The sequence below is a fragment of the Protopterus annectens genome, chromosome 5.part0 (assembly GCF_019279795.1).
Source record: "Protopterus annectens isolate FY-2018-M chromosome 5.part0, PAN1.0, whole genome shotgun sequence".
In the NCBI taxonomy this organism is placed as follows: Eukaryota; Metazoa; Chordata; order Ceratodontiformes; family Protopteridae; genus Protopterus; species Protopterus annectens.
The window spans coordinates 467,205,687-467,222,497 of NC_056735.1; the positions used below are offsets into that span (position 1 = coordinate 467,205,687).

The 16,811-nt window shown below is 36.1% G+C and overlaps 1 protein-coding gene across 9 annotated transcripts in view; it reads right to left on the reverse strand.

Moving 5' to 3' along the window:
* Positions 1–16,811, reverse strand: part of DMD (dystrophin) — a 9,298,038-nt gene that overhangs the window by 8,731,138 nt on the left and 550,089 nt on the right. The window lies entirely within an intron of this gene.

The window sequence follows — 16,811 nt, forward strand, 5'->3', positions numbered from 1 at the left end:
ACAACTTTTCCTCTGGTTGATAAAAATATACCTGACCTATGTATAAAGCTTAAGGGACTAAAACAACATTTTCACTGTTTGTATCTTGCTATCCATATCCATAAAACAGAGCTTCCAGTTTCTCACTTTTTGTATTATCTTTGGTTAGTCAATGACTGGTGTCAAAACCATGGCCTTAAGCTTAATGCCAAAAAACGTGTCATCATCCCCTTTGGTAAAAACTCAGTTTCCACTAATTAGCACATCAATGGAATCCCACTGAACACTGAAGGCATTACAAGAGATATGGGGATACAGGTTGACAGCAACCTCTCCTTCGACTACCACATTGCCTCTGTGGTCAGAACGTCCTTCTATGTGGCACATCTCATTGCCAAGGGTTTTGCATCCAGGAAGAAAGAGGTCATCATCTCTCTCTACTCTTCGCATATTAGACCAATCATTGAGTACAATGCCCCATTTGGCATGTACCTCACTAGACACCTGCAACAGCTGGAGAGGCCACAGAAGTACCTCATGAAGAGGATCCTAGGCATTAAACTCATGCCCAACATGGACAGACTCAAAAGACTCCAACTATTCTCTGTCTCATGTCGCCTACTTAGAGGCAATCTTTGCTTGACTTCCAAAGCCATGTCTGACCCAGCTCTGTTAGAAATGCTACATCTAAAGAAATCCCAATCACTCTGCACCACACACTCCAGAGACCTCAATCTCATTACCACAATCAACAGAACATACTGGAGGGACAGGTTCCTCACCCAGAGACTGTCCATGCTCTGGAATAGACTTCCCATACATGTCAAGCAGAGCGCCTCACTGTCCCTCTTCAAGAGAAATCTTGATGAGTGGATGGGTAACAGAAAGTTTTCCCCAGGGGTCACTCCAGTGGCTCTACTTGATAGAGGTACTGGGTACTAACATCGGATGGCACGATGCCAGGACACTTCTATGGGCTAGGATTGTAAAGGCTCCAGGGCCATTAGCCTAGTACCCACCTATGAATCTATATCCTTAGCTGCTATAACAAAATTCTTTTTAATCCATACTCCTAAGTAATTCATTTAATCATGTCACCATAAATATAGGTATTGTTAAACCAATCTGTGTGTGGGTGCATACTTTACAGCTAATGCATTTATTTTATCTTCATTAATTGTATATCTTGAAAAGAGTTGAAACTATCTCAGAATGTTCTACAACACTGAAATGCCCCTTTCTGGTTTTATCAAGTATAAACTTTTCTGGTTAACAAATTTAAAATAAATAAATAAATACAATTACCAGCTGTTCATATTTGTTCATATTTATAACATTGTATATTACTGTTTAAAGCTTTCATTTTTTGATCCTTGTATGAAATTTCATCATAAAATGTATTATTCCTGTCAAGTGGAGCTTTTCTCTTCAGGTCTCCACTGTAAAAGGGACATATGGCTCAGCTGGACCAACTCGGTTAGCAAATGTCAAATAAATAAAATAAATAAATAATAAATAAAAGCCTCACTAGGCAAATATCCATTTTTTCCAAAGGATGAGTCAGTCAGGAGTGCAGCACTGCAACATGAACAGTGAAATTGTCTTGAATGGTACCAAAATCCACAACCATTTGGTCTTCTAGCATCACGGACAGGTCTGCTTCCTGTTGAGCCACTGACAGTGGCATCTGCCCAATATCTTTAAGCTCAGGTATTTAAGAAATGCAGATACATAGCAACATATGAACCATCAAGTAAAAGCTGAAAACTTGTAAACATTTTAGTATGTTAAACCTAAACACTGCATCTTGAATAAAATAACTGTTGAATATTTTCACATCATGATTTCTTATCCATATAAAGGGACTTGATTAGACTATATATCAATAAAAAAGTATGAATTTCCAGTTGTGTGCAAGAGATGGTAAAGGCTAAAAACCTTAAGAGATCGCTGGCAGCTCAGATTTTGTAACTTAGTGTTTGTGTTATTCTCATGGCAGTTATGTTGTGTGCGTGTGTGTGTGTGTGTGTGTGTGTGTGTGTGTGTGTGTGTGTGTGTGTGTGTGTGTATGTGAGAGAGACAGAGAAAGAGTGTTCAAGCAGTTGCCAGGACAGAATCTGTCAGTCTCTGTATATTCCAGTGTTCTATAAAAAAGACAATTTGCCCATTTTTTTCATATTTAATGGCTTTGATGTGTTTCTTCTATGACATGAGCTTCCCGTGTAGTTAACTGTATTGGCTTGTATTTGGGCTTTTGCCAATTTCACCATGACAACTGTTTTAATAAGGACAGAAGAACCTAGGCCAAAGCAGACTGTCAATGTTTTTTGGTAAAAAAAGAAATTAGTAGCTTGAACGTGCCATACAGTATATAAAGCAACCACAAAATGATGACTAATTAAACAAAAATGTCTTTGAAGCGTGTTCCATAGTAGAGCAGACTGTAAACTCATGTACAGTTAGCTAAATTGTTGATTCAATATTCAGTAATATGTAATACAGCATCACTCTGATGTCATCATCGTACGTTTTAACACTGTTTATGATTATACCAGCTGGAAGACTGATGGCCCTGATGCTGATTGCTTTCATGGGCTAGACATTTATAACTGGACTGTACATCTTTTAACCAATTCACATAAAGCTCCTACTTTGATTTGTAATCCAGTTCTCTGAGTTTAACATAAAGGTTGCTTACTGTAATGTGTTATAATACAGTTATATAAAACTATTAAGTAATGTTACTGAATGTTCCAAAAAGGATATTACTTCCAACAGCTCCCAGTGTAACTCCCACCTGTACTGGGCAAACACTTGTTATGATGGGAGGCATTGCCAGCTATGCCAGGAGAAGTAGGACAGTGGATGTGTAACATACGTCAGCATTGCTAGCTGGAGTTTTGTAAAGAATTGCATGTCATCTGTATATAGCAAACTGATTTGTAGAGATGCTTGTGTTGAACAATGTATTTGAAAAGCTGCTTGTGTTTAAATGTACCAATGGTGTATCCTGCTGTACAGAAAAGGAAATACACTTGTATGTCAGACTGTATTATAACTATTGAAATTAATACTGTAACAGAAGATACTAGAAGAGAAGAGGTTAAGCTCAGCTCCAGCTAACTTTGAAAAATAGTATGAAATTAAATTACTTAATTTAGGCCATAAAGATTGTATCGTACAGTTCTGATTACAGTCAGAGACAAAATGTCTGGTCCAGAGAATGGTTTAGTAGCTCCTGGTGGAAGATTGGAAGTGTTTTATTGTTTTATGACTTCCAGAAGCTGCAACAGATCTTAGCAACACTCTATGTGTGTGTGTATTATTGAGATATATGCAAGAGTCTGGGTTAGCTGCTAGGAAAGGGGGTAGTATGTGAATCAGAAGTCAGAATATCAGATGTGTCTGATGTAATTCTGTAATCCAGAGCAAAAATGATCTTTTAATACTAGATGAGACTGAAGTCTGAGAGCAGTCTGTTTTTGGAACCTGACAAAGAAGGAAGACCACACACATACTCCATATTGCCTTGCTCTAATAAGCAACCAGGGAATACTAATTCTTCACATCAGTCAGGAAAATATAGTGAGATTAGTTAAGTACTGTTTTTCTGTACCTGTGTGACTCTATTCAGCAGTGTTATTTTCATATTTCCTGTATTTGAAACTCTGGTGTTAATTGTAAGTAGATATTTAGTATTTTCATATTCTTTTATTATTAAATATATTTAAACTTTTCATCATGGCTGGTATTTTACAGAATAGTTTAACTTTTGAGAAATCTTATATCTATTTGGTGACTCTGTGACTACTCCTGAAATGCTTACTGCATTGGTCAGTCACTATCATTTGTATTAATATTAATTTCAGTCAGTATAATTGGGTACCTTTGTAACAGCCTTAGAGTAGCTGTCTTTGTAGTGTCTGGTGGCAGAGTAACTACCTTATAATCTGGGTTGAAGGGGGATTAGACAGTAAATCCATGCCAACTTTTCCCAGGTGTGTGTGTGTGTGTGTGTGTGTGTGTGTGTGTGTGTGTGTGTGTGTGTGTGTGTGTGTGTGTGTGTGTGTGTGTGCCAGCTGCTTGCAGCAGGGACACAAAGCACTGGTTTCACAGAGAGGTTGCTGGAGGACTTGGCTTGGACACTCAGTTGAGGACTCAACTCTACACCTTTGCCAGAGGGGAGTCTCAGTGGGGGGGGACCCGTACCCCAGATCAACTGCGTTTCCTCTATGCTTTTAAGGTAAGTTGTGCTTCATGCAGTGGTGAGGATTCAGGCTCTTTGATTAGTGCCCAGAGAGGGGATGTCACAACACTCACTGAATGTAATGGTAGCAGCCATTTTTAAAAAATCACCATCCATGTTTAAAAACTTGACACAGAATAAAACCTACTATATTCTTCTCTCAAACTATCTAATGCAGTGCCGGTGTTTCAATTTCAACAAGAAACACTCTTGTCTTTATTGCTGCAAAACCAGAAGGCTTTTGGTTCCATTCCCACTCCATGTGATAAATTTCTGACATGCTAGTGCAGTCATAGGGATGTGCTGTACTCCTAAGTATGCTGTCCTTTGGATGAGACATTAAATCATGTTTCCACTTGTGGAAGTTAGTGGTAGAATAGCTGGGTATAAATAACCCCATGGTGCCTGCCAAGAAGAGTACAGGAAGTTTCCTAAAACACTGGCCAAATTTTCCCTCATAGTGCAAGTATCACCTTGGGTCTCCTTAGAAAAGAGTCCACTAGTCTAGTGGGACTAACCCTATCAACAAAAAAATAAACAAAAATAAATGCCAGGAATCTCATTGTTCTAAATTCAATGGATTAGGGTATGCCTCACATATATCAGTGTTTTCTTGACCACTCTGAAGAGATCTTTATATTATTATTATTAACATTATTATCACATCAGCTGCTACCAGCTTTCTAACATACCGCTTGACTGTTCAGATGTTCACACAATGTCCAGATTTTTGTGTATTATTTTTGGTCTGTTCCACATAAAATTTGAAGTTTTCTGGTAAATCACTAAGGACTAAAGTCAGTAAATAATGACATACTTTTGCATTTCAGACTTTATATTACTCTGAAAATGCATGCTAACAAAAATCCTATTTATAAGAGCAATATTTAAAACTTGTCCCTGATTTATGGTCTTTGTCCCCCAACAATTTTAGTCTTTGTCCAGAGTTCTTGTGTTAAGTGGTTGAGAGGTATGCTCTCCAGTCTAATGACTCACTGTTTTTGCAGCTTTACATCCATCAGTGCAGAGCAGCTGTATCCCACCTGTGCAGTAGAAGGGCATGATCTAGCATTTAATACCTTTGATGGCACCTACAAATAATTTTAATATTCTGTTTGAATTTGTTTTGTGGAAAAGCCTGACTAGATAAGAAAACAGCACCATTTCTGTGAAAAACTCCAGCACAACAGTTACAATTTACAGCAAAATATACATTAATGAGTGTTCACACAGGAGTTGCAGACAAACAAAATAAGATTGTCAGATCGAAATTATTTTAAGTTTACAAATAAAATATATATAAAGAAAACAATACCAGGCTAAAAAAAATCAACAAATTACAACAAAATATAATTAAGTAGGGTTAGAAATGAAAGAAAAAGGAAAAATACAAAAAATCATATTACCGTAATCAGAGCAGGATATAGAAACAAGTATAAGATACATAAAATTTGAAGATGTAAGAAAAATAAAAAGGGATTAACAATATATGGATATTAATGAATGGAAGGAAAAATTCAGTGAGTTGTAATGAAAGGAGAAAGTTGCTTGTTTAGCAAGTTTTGGTTTCAAGGCTGAGTTGTTAATTAGGGAACACTGAGTATAGAAGATGGAGGTGGCTGAAGTAAAGGGTGAGTTAAAACTCGGTAGTAACATTGTGAGAGACTGACAGAAGAGAGTTAATATACTGTTAGGGTATCTTAGTGGTTATAGTTTTGAACTTAAGGATATTTGAAAGAAATTGGCTTGGTAAGGATTGTGAAGATGGCAATTGGGCAGCAGAGAGGTGTGGCAGTTAACACTGTGGCCTCACAACAAGAGGTTGTCTGGTTTGTTTCTCGGCCGGGTTGCCTTCTGTGTGTAATCTGCATGTCCTCCATGCATTTACATGGGTTACCTCTGGATACTCCAGTTTCCTCCCATATTCCAAAGACATGCATCCGCAGAGTTTCTGCCTGGGCTTCTGCTGAAAATAGACTCTGCACTAGTCAGACTTTCCCAGTCAACAAATGCTAAATAAATAAATAAATTTGTCAGGAGATGAAGTACAGTAACGCTGCCATTTATGTTTGAGGTCCAGCTGCTGATATGATTTGAAAATGTTTGCATTAAATAAGTCTAATGTCGAACACAAAAGGAATTAACATATCAAATCCAAAGTTATTTTTTTTAATGTAAAGTCAGTTGGAGTAATTAAGATAGCTGTCCCATGTCCTACATTGTTTGGCTCTTTTTTCCACTTATCCCTGGCATGTGCATGTACATGCACAAACAGAAAACTAACCATCTGCTTTAATACACTGGGATATATTCTACATAATATTCAGTAAGCTTAATGGCAGGCTAACCAACAGAAGCCCTGTTACAATACAATGTTTACCCCAATATTTTCCATAGTTTAAGATGTATCACTTCCTTTAAAACTGAAAATGCATTAACCAAGCACTGTCACCTCTTCAAGAGTTATATGATTGCTGGTGAATTGTTACCTGAAAGCTGTGTCATTGGCTTCAGGAAAGGTAAACCTATTGGGGAACACTTAGCACAGAAACCCATTTCAACCCACTGTTACAAAATTGTTATTAGTTATTAAACCATGCAGCTGTTTTTCATGTGGTCAATGGTCATATTGTTTCGGAGAATAACTTTGGGACCATGGTGCAAACTTGAATTGCATGAACACATTTATCTTTTAATGAGAATATTTACTTTTCTTGTGCTTGCTTCTTTACTCACAATCAGGTGATATTGGGTTATTCTTTTCTGAAATTTTAAGAGCTTCAGCTAGTATGTTGTCAAGCAGCTTTATACAAGTTCTTGTTATGCTTTTGTTTTTATGCCATTTTATGTTATTTGTGGCATCATCCTTGATGGAAGACATTAATAAACATGAACTTATTATTATAACAATTATACTTAGCTTTTGTCAATTGTGTGACTGATTTATGTGGTATTGATTGTTTTTTTTTTTTTTTTACTTTATTTGATGCAGTGAAGTGCTGAATAAACCAAGCTGGTCATGCGATAAATGCAGTTTGCTGAATAGAAAGCCTGTTTGTGTAGGTCAACATGGCATAGTCTCCCAAGTTTTCAGTAAAGAATTTGACCTATTTGTTGTTAAATAAAATTACTTATCTGACTGTTTCCTTAATCTGAACATCATTATATGAATGACCATACACTTATTGGCTAAAAGTCATTTGAAGCCAACTTAATTTTCTTTCCAGTTGTCTTCTTTATCTTTCCTGTATAGAAGTTGTTCTCGAAGATAAGCAATTAATTTATGTACAGTTTACCTCTAAGAATACCAATAGTCTTCACTATCTGAATTCCACTGAAAGAACACAAACTGAAATTAGAGAGAGAATAACAATGGAACAGGAATCTACAAAACAGATGGCTAAACAACGGCATCAGCTGTTGATGTGGTATCTGACCACTTCTCTGGAAATACTGTCTGCACAGGACATGAAGAGAGACTGGAAATCAGTTCTAAAATGACTTGCTCTCAGTCAAGTGACTTACTTTGCTGTACTTCTGCTTTATATGTATGCCTTACACTAGAGAACGCACTCACTCTGAGTGCAAGTCCTATGGAATATCACCCAGTGTTTGTTCCTTTGCCTTGCCTGACATGGATATGGCAATTATTCCAGTGTCTAAAGGGTTGTCCTAAAGAACTAGGTGCTGTTTTATTGGAGAACAGTCACAAATTTATCTAGTCATATGACTGCATTAATTGAGAATCAGATGGGCATAACTATAACAAAAATACCTTTATAAAACGTCCTATAAAATGCAAGATTTTTACAATTCAGATATACAAATTATGACATGAAACATGCAAAAAAATGACACCCTTAGAAGTCTGAAACAACATATTATTTAAATATGCTGTATTTCTAGACTGATTCAGATTCAGCAGAATAAGTTATATAAATTAAGAAGTTCTGCTTTGCCGCTTTTGACATAACAAAATGTTATGTGACCCACTGCCCTTATGAAAAGAATATAAAATATGTTCATTTGGGTTGGGCATTGAGTGCAGTCCCAAATGAATGCTTTGTGCAGACTCAGTGATTAATATGGGAAGAATATCAAAAACTTCAGAAAATAAATTGCAAACATCATGTTGTCAAAGCAAATACTGGATGGAGGAGTCAGAGCAAGATGGCCATAACCAGAGCATTAAAAGAGCAAAGGCTGCAAGAAGGTGTAAACTTTGAGTAAAACATGGATATTGGGGTATTTTACTTGAGGATATTAGATTAAATAAACCAGTCATAGGTGAAGTTTACCATTTAACTCCAGACAGTTTATTAATCTGAGTGAATTACAGTGACATGAGCTAGCTATGAGGCTCGAAACAAATTTAGCAATTTTGTGATATATCTGGTCCAGCATGGAGGACAGATCTGACTGGAGGTTATTATGAAGATATGCAGAATATACTAGGCCAAGAAATAAGTATGTTCTGACAGCTGAGAGGCTGCCATAATTCATTGTGAAGTTTTTGGCGTGATACAGACTAAGGGCAGGATACAGAGACAGTCCAGCCACAAGCAGTAAGGCTGCAAAAAAATGACCTGTCAGAGCAATTTCTGAAACCAGAGATTCTGAAGCTTATTATCTGCAATGAGGAAGGACCTCATTATCAGCTAATTTGCATGTCTCTGAACTGCTCAGAGATTACTACAAGTGCTAACAGTCCCTTTTCTGCTGTCCCGGTGGTAATGACCACTGGTGGCCAATGCATTTTGTTATCACAAGCACCATTTTTATTCATACCCTACACATACACTCATCCAAATGCACAACGACTGGAACACAGACAATCTGCCACACCTCTTACATGTCCCTGAGTTTGCTGAATGCTTCTGGTGTTGACTCTTATTTTTCCCTATCCCTTGTAACTCATATACTATTACACATGTGATTATACTCAGTCAATAATACTGTAGCTAACTCTCTCTATATTCAAATAGCATAGATAAACTATGGAAGCACAATCCACTACAAGTGAAATCCATTCAGAATGTAAACTCACTTAAAACACAACTAAACCTTATTAAAATCAATGGATCTGCTCCTGTATAACCTCAAGATAAATGTCATTGTAATCTTCATCTTGCCATATCATCAAGCCATTTCGCATAACTCAAAAATCCACGACCCACAATCAGTCTTTGCCAATACCCCAACAGTTCTACTAGAACCTCTGAGCCATATACATAGTTTATGTGACACTGCTCACCACTCCACCTCTATACCACTAATATAAACCTTTATGATGGTCATGCATAAATGTGTCTGAACCTGCTTAATATCCCAATTCTTAACAATATTAACATTTTTCTGCCCTGCCAAGTGTGTTCCCTCAAGTCATTATCTTTGGATTTCTAAGTACTAATCACAAGATCTACTATCTGTTTGATAAACCTGTTAATAAACTTATTCAAATGCTCAATATTCAATGTCTGCTAAATGTATGAGTATCTTTTATACTGTAATAATTAACTATTTCATACAAATCTAACTAACAAATATTTGTATAATTGTTAATGTATATTACTTAATATATGTGCGTGCAATTACTGAATGTCTGTTTAAAATGGTTGCGGTATATTGAATCTTTTATCTGGGGACATTCCCTGGAATGTGTTTTTGACTATATTCTGTTGGGCAAACTGATTAAATAAATGGAAAATAAAATAATATAATGCAGTTATTAGAGATTAATTCTTTTTAATGCATAAAAAATGCATCATGAAGAAAATTCTGTTGCCCTATCAACTTTTTAAGTGTATTAGAACTACAGAATATTTCTTATCACACTGTATATCAAAATGAATATTAATTCATAAATATACACCTTTCTGACTCTGTGACATATAAATCTCTTCATTCAATGCATTTATAACAATTTTCTGAGTTTCCTATGCTGGTATATTTACATTTATTAAATTTTAACAAATATGACATTTTGAGTATAACACAAGTTTCAGTTTAAAATTTTCAGCAGTCCAGACTCTTCAAAGCCTCTAGTCCACAACCCAAGGCAATCCATTTGTTTTTCCAAGTCCTCAGTCATTTCACATTATTCCTTTAATACTGTCCTGATTTCTATGTTATTAAGTCTTCACTTTTTGACTAACAAATTAATTATTTCAATTTTTTTAAAAAGAAAACCAAATTTGCGGTGCTTGTTTATTTCTGTTTTTGTTTTCCTACCACTCTAATTTCTAAAAAAAAAAACAAAAAAAAAAAACAAACTCATTTCTTTTTTTTATTAGAGGTAACACAGAGATCACACACCTCACTAATTAATACCGTCAGCTGGCAGTATTTCCTTATCTTAGAATAAATCTGCCTGGTGTTTGGTATAATAATGCTCTCAAAAACAACATTACAGCAAGCAGGCTTTTTTTTTTTTCTTTTTTTTCTTTCTTCCTCAGAACAGAAGACTACAATTACAAATTCTCAATTCTATTTTTCTTAGCCATTAAGCTTGCACTTCTGGTCTCTCTCTCTCTTCCAGAATTAATGCTTACTTTTTCTTAGCCATCTGGAAAATTCCCCTCCCAGTGATTTATTTTAAATTTTGCCTAATGCCTTATTATTACTACTAGTCAGTATAAATTCCATTTTAAATCTTCCTGAAACCAGGCTTTTGGCCAAGTGGAAAGAATATCAACAATAAAAAATAATAATAAATTTTGATATTCTATCTTTTGTTTTTTGTATTATATTGTTGAATGTTGAACACTCATGAGTTGTTTGTGAAATTGTTAAGTATTATAATTTAAAATGTGTACTTTTATGATTAATTATTCTGTTTTATTGTATATTCTTTTTTTTTTATCAAGCATTAATTTTTATTTTTCAAGCCTTTCAGTTCTTTCTACTTTATCATTTTTCAGTTCTCTCATTCCTCCATTCTTTTTTTTTTTTTTTTTTTATTTATAATGTATTTTTTTTATTATTATTATTATGAGTGTCTGACATCTTCCTAAAGAAACTGTTGCAATTTATACATCCTAAATCTCTGCACTGTTATATTTTTTCAATTCTGCATTTATTTATTTCCTTTGTCATAGTTTTTAGGCCATTTCCATCAGGTATCTCATATCATTACATTATATTTTATTATTTTATATTATTTTTATTTATTTAATTTTAATTAAAATTTAAACAATCAACAAATATATCAATTCTCAACTTAACTTGTTGCATTAATGCTTCCATTTGACATTTTCATTCCTGTGCCCTTCCATTCTTCTTTCTTGTTTGGTCCAGTTTTCTGTTCTAGTCCAGCCATTAGTGGTTGTAGATTTTGACTCTAGTCCACCTGGTTGCCTGGGTGCACAGCCGAGCCGAGCAGATTCCAAGCCCAGCCTTCAACCGTCCAGCTTTCAATGCGTCCACATTTGAGCGTCGCACGCAGTGGCCATCCCACAGACACACGACACCAGCCTAGAATCAAAGCCTAGAATCAAATGCACTCCCCTAGACTCATGGTGAACCAACTTAAACTACCGCTGCACCACCCTAAATGCCAGTAATTCTTGTATCAAACCTTAATTATGCACCACACTTGCCTGTCAACTCACACATCACTTTGTCCCTCACAAGCCAGTCAACTAGGTTTTGACTTATATATATATATATATATTCATTCTCTTCTTTTGCTTTCTCTTAGTAGCTCTCTACTTTCTGTTTGTTTGCAAAATTGTAAAGTGTTCTCCCTAATTGTTCTTATTCATTCCAGTGTGATGTTTAATGCTGTTTGCAACTCATCTTTACTTTCTCACAAGTACACTAGTTATATCACGTGCACTTTTACTTGTGTCTCTCCCACTTCTTTCACCTAGAAAATATTTTAACTATAACATTCAGTTCTCATAGTACGTGCTTGCTGTACACATCTTCCCTTCCTTACCACTGTGCACCAGTGACTATATACTAAAAATTGCTTTCCCATAAATCAGTTTTCTGTACCTCCACACTCCATTTTCATCTTACATTACATGTCTATAGTGACTTAGAATGTATTCCACTGTCAGCTCCACTTCATCCCTTCTGACTCTCTTTTCTATTCTGTATCACTACACAAAGATGTATCACAACTCCCTACTTCAATTTTTGGGTTACAAGCAAAATTTACATATTATTTTTTAAAAGACTTCCTGTGATCTTATACTATTCCTGTACTCTTTTCTTCACCGTTCTATTTAGGGATTTCATGACATTTAACAAGGAAGGTATTGGGGAATATATATGGTGGCACTTGTTAGTAATTCTGAACATTTTGAATAGACTGCAATAACTAGACCATGGCGGAATATCTCCCAAGCATTCATTAAAACAGGATAATGTCTAGCATCATAACAAAATACTTTGCATTGAATGTTGATATCAAACTGAAATGCTCTGCATTCTGCAGCAGGCAATGTGAGTGGAACTTCAGAATGTGATTTTAATTTATACTTGAAATGTTAAATGTGTACATTATTGACTTCCATTTCAAATAAACACAGCCTTACATTATTTATTTCCCAAGGAGGACTGTCTAACAATATTGCAATTGCAGGTCAAGCCTTTGCTAACAAATCAGAAAACATTTTTGATGCTTTTATAGTCTCTGTTATTTATATCACATGGCTCTCCAGCATAACTATCTGACAAATAACCAACACATGTCATGTAAACATCACTTCATTCTTTGTCATTCAACTTTGAAAATATCCCCTCATTTAGATTTTACTAATTGATTAAGAGAAATGGACATCTGCTGTGCTAAACAATAATTATTTAAAATTGTAATCTCACTGAAGGAATATTTTTCATGATGTACTATTACTGTGCATTTAGCCACCTATGCGTGATACTCTTAACTGGTAAAATCCAAAATATAAGCTATACATACAAACCCGATATCTCACTGAGTAATGCTCATTCGAAACAGAAAGCAATAACAAGAAGATATTGAACTGTTACATTGCTAAACATGTTTAATTCAGTCAATTTGCTTAACTATATTAAGTTTTAGCTCACATGGGCTTATGAGTAAGATGGTATTTGCATTCTTTTAAAATCAAGTATTATGTTATGCCCAACACTGTGCAACCTCATTATGTTTCAATTTTGAGGTGTAAGAAGTGGAAAGATTATTTTTTCTAGACGTGCTCTTCTTGTACAGTTCACGATTCCAAAAAAATGGCCAATATGATATTAAGAACCTGTGACAGACAGAAAGTATTTGATGTAAGAGAAGAAGGGCCTTTGATGGCTTACTATAATCCCTTTGAGCATTTTGTGGGGGGGACAGGACATAAAGAAACTCCTCTCTCATTACCTGGATGTGCTCTTACCTTATAGAAAGGGAAAAGGTGACCATGGCTATAGTTTAATAGTCAACAGAAATGGAGGTTGAAATAACAAACAAACAAAAAAAAAATAGCATACTATTATAGTAAGCAGAACCAGAGTTCAAAATAATAAACAAAAAACAACATAGTATCACAGTAGGGACCAAAAAATCAAGGTTGAAGGGAGACAGATATAGCAACAGAGGTTGAGGAGTGTAGGGAGTGCAGACAGGTGAGAGGAAGGAGAGTGTAGGGAGTGCAGAGAGGTGAGAGGTAGGAGAGTGTAGGGAGTGCAGACGAGAGAGGCAGGAGAGTATAGGGACTGCAGACAGGTGAGCGGTAGGAGAGTGTAGGGAGTGCAGACAGGTGAGAGGTAGGAGAGTGTAGGGAGTGCAGAGAGGTGAGACTGTAAGCAGTACAGAGCGGTGAGAGGTAGGAGAGTGTAGGGAGTGCAGACAAGAGAGAGGCAGGAGAGTATAGGGACTGCAGACAGGTGAGCAGTAGGAGAGTGTAGTGAGTGCAGACAGGTGGTACAGCTGCCAAACGGTGAGATGCATCTACCGATGGAAGTAGAAACAAACCAGAAACGAGGCACAAACATACATAGGTAGATGTATAAAATATTGGAAGAACACTGTGTTGTAAATAATTACTCATGAGAATAGAAAACATTAAAGAATTAAATAGTGATTAGTCAATAATTCTGAACATCACCTGCAGTCTGCAGTTTGTGTTGAGCAATTACGAAGTTCTCCTCTTACAGTAGACATCCAAAGGGAACTGCCTGGTTCTGCTGGGAAGGAATTCCACACACCAGTGGTAAGCACAGGCGAAAGCTATTTCCATGATAATACAAGCCAATTGTAATCTTTTTTCAGGTGCAGGCTATTGTTTTTTCTAAGAGTTTAGGAGATACTACATTGAGAAAGTGGAAGATTTTTTACTAAGTAGAGGACAGACAAAAGTTCTTAACTTGCTTATCACAGAAGGGAACATAAGAATTGCTTCTTCATTAACTGGTAGAGAACTTGTGATTTTCATTTTGAAACACTAGAAATTATCAGCCAACTAACACAAGGACAAAGCACACAGTTTTCTGACTATCCTTCTGCTCCGAGTGTGGCAAAGAGAACCTACAGGGACTACAGCAGGTGTTTAGAAAAAGTTCTACATGTACTGGATGTCAGCAGCTTATTCATTTTATCTGATGATCTGAGGTATGCAAGAACCTTCTTACATGTGTTGACAGCATATAAGCTCATAGGTTTATAGGTAGTATTAAGCTAGCTGCCCTTGCAGGCCATTTTAAGCCTAGCCAATTTCTCTTATTGTACTCAAATTAACCTATCCCATTTGGTTATATACTGGCCTTACCCATGGTCGATAATTATCTATTGCCCATAAATAAAATAACTTGGATCATACCATAATTTGAGATAATTCATGCAAGGGATAAAGAATTTAGAAGCTGTTTCTATCCATTAGTAGTAAGGGGCAGTCTTCTTGTAAATTTTCAGTTTCTCATCATAGATCCAAGTTGTGTTTGAATATGGACATGTGGATGTGGGGTCAGTTCCAGAGCAGCAGTGTCCTTTATATTTTATATACAAGTTTTCAGAGGAGGGTCAATTACAACCTTTAAGTACTAGAAGGTACTAAATGATATAGTGCCCCAATAATCCACATGCATATGTTTTGGATACAAGGACTAAAGGTCAGCTATGTAGGAATTAAAATAGCTTTTTTTTTTAATTCTTGTTGAATGCCATGCTGGAATAATGGATTGTCTTGGTAACTACTTTGGAGTGGATGTTAATAAGCACAGAGAATTAAGTGTAAATGAAGAAGATCAAGAAATAAATGTTTATTGGCTACTAGTCAAAATAGGACAGAACCATGAGCAGAAGACTGGAGGATTTCAGTGTGAAAAACAACAGGATTCCACAGAAAGCTGTCAGGTTTTGCTTTTCTCCTAAAGCTAAAATGTTTTTCTTTCATTAGGGGTCGCCACAGCGGAACTCCGGTCCGCTAATGATTGGCAGTCGATTTTTATGGTGCTGAGGTGCCAGCCTGATGCCCAAACTTCAACAAAGGCATGTCCATTCACGCATGTCTTTCGAATGCCCCTCGACCACGGGGAGGACATGCAAACTCCACACAGAAGGTGCTCCAGCCGAGAGTCAAACGGGAGAACCTCTTGCTGTGAGGCAACAATGCTACCGCTGAACCACCGTGGCTTTCGTGAACACTTAAACAACAAGTGGGTGGACTGTCTGCACAAATGCCCACTTGAAAACTTTGAAATGCACACTTGCTAACAGAATATTAAAATGGGGGCTAAAACTGTCATGAGTCAGACTAGAAGTCGATCTTGGAAAAAAAAAATCTAAGCAACTCATTTAGTAGATAAATGCTAGTTATGGGCCTGCAATTTTGATAGATGGGTTATAAGATTTTGTAGGGAAAATATTTAGCCACCTTCAAGTCTTTGGGCAGTACACTAGATATATGGTAGAGCAACAGAAAAGGATAGTTTGTGAATGATGTATGTGTGTATGTGCACATGTGTGTGAGGATATGTTTGATGAAGAATGTTAACTATGGAGATCTGAAACAGCTACTTGGAAAAGGCAGCCATACACAATCAGCTCAGCACAGACGTCAAAGTTCATGAACATTTAAAAGGGAGGATCATGCTAGGGATGTGGAGAAGTGACAAAAGTGGCAAAGAATCAGTGACAGGGCAAAACAGTTATAGTCTGAGAACATAAGAGTTGCAATTAATGGTTTGCCCAAATTGTGCTTTATTTTTCTCGTTTACAAAGTAAATGATTTTGTCTGACTTTGCCATACGATGATTTATGCAGTAGCTACAATTAAATGATTTCTGATTGTATGGCAGAGAATTTAGTGAAATTTAAACAAACCAATGGATTTTCCTGTTTCTGCACTTAGTCTCTAGCTAAAATAAAATGTTTTTGTTCTCATGAAAGCAATATTATATATATATATATATATATATATATATATATATATATATATATATTATTATTATTACTTTTTTTTTTAAATCTGACAGGGTGGACTAGTTTGTTTTAGTAGTTATCAGTGTGCTGCTGAGGTATTTAAAGGCATAACTGACATCATTGTTAGACTGCAGCTATATGATACAGACCCATCCTTTTACTCAGGCATGGAAAGCCCAACTCTTACTGGAC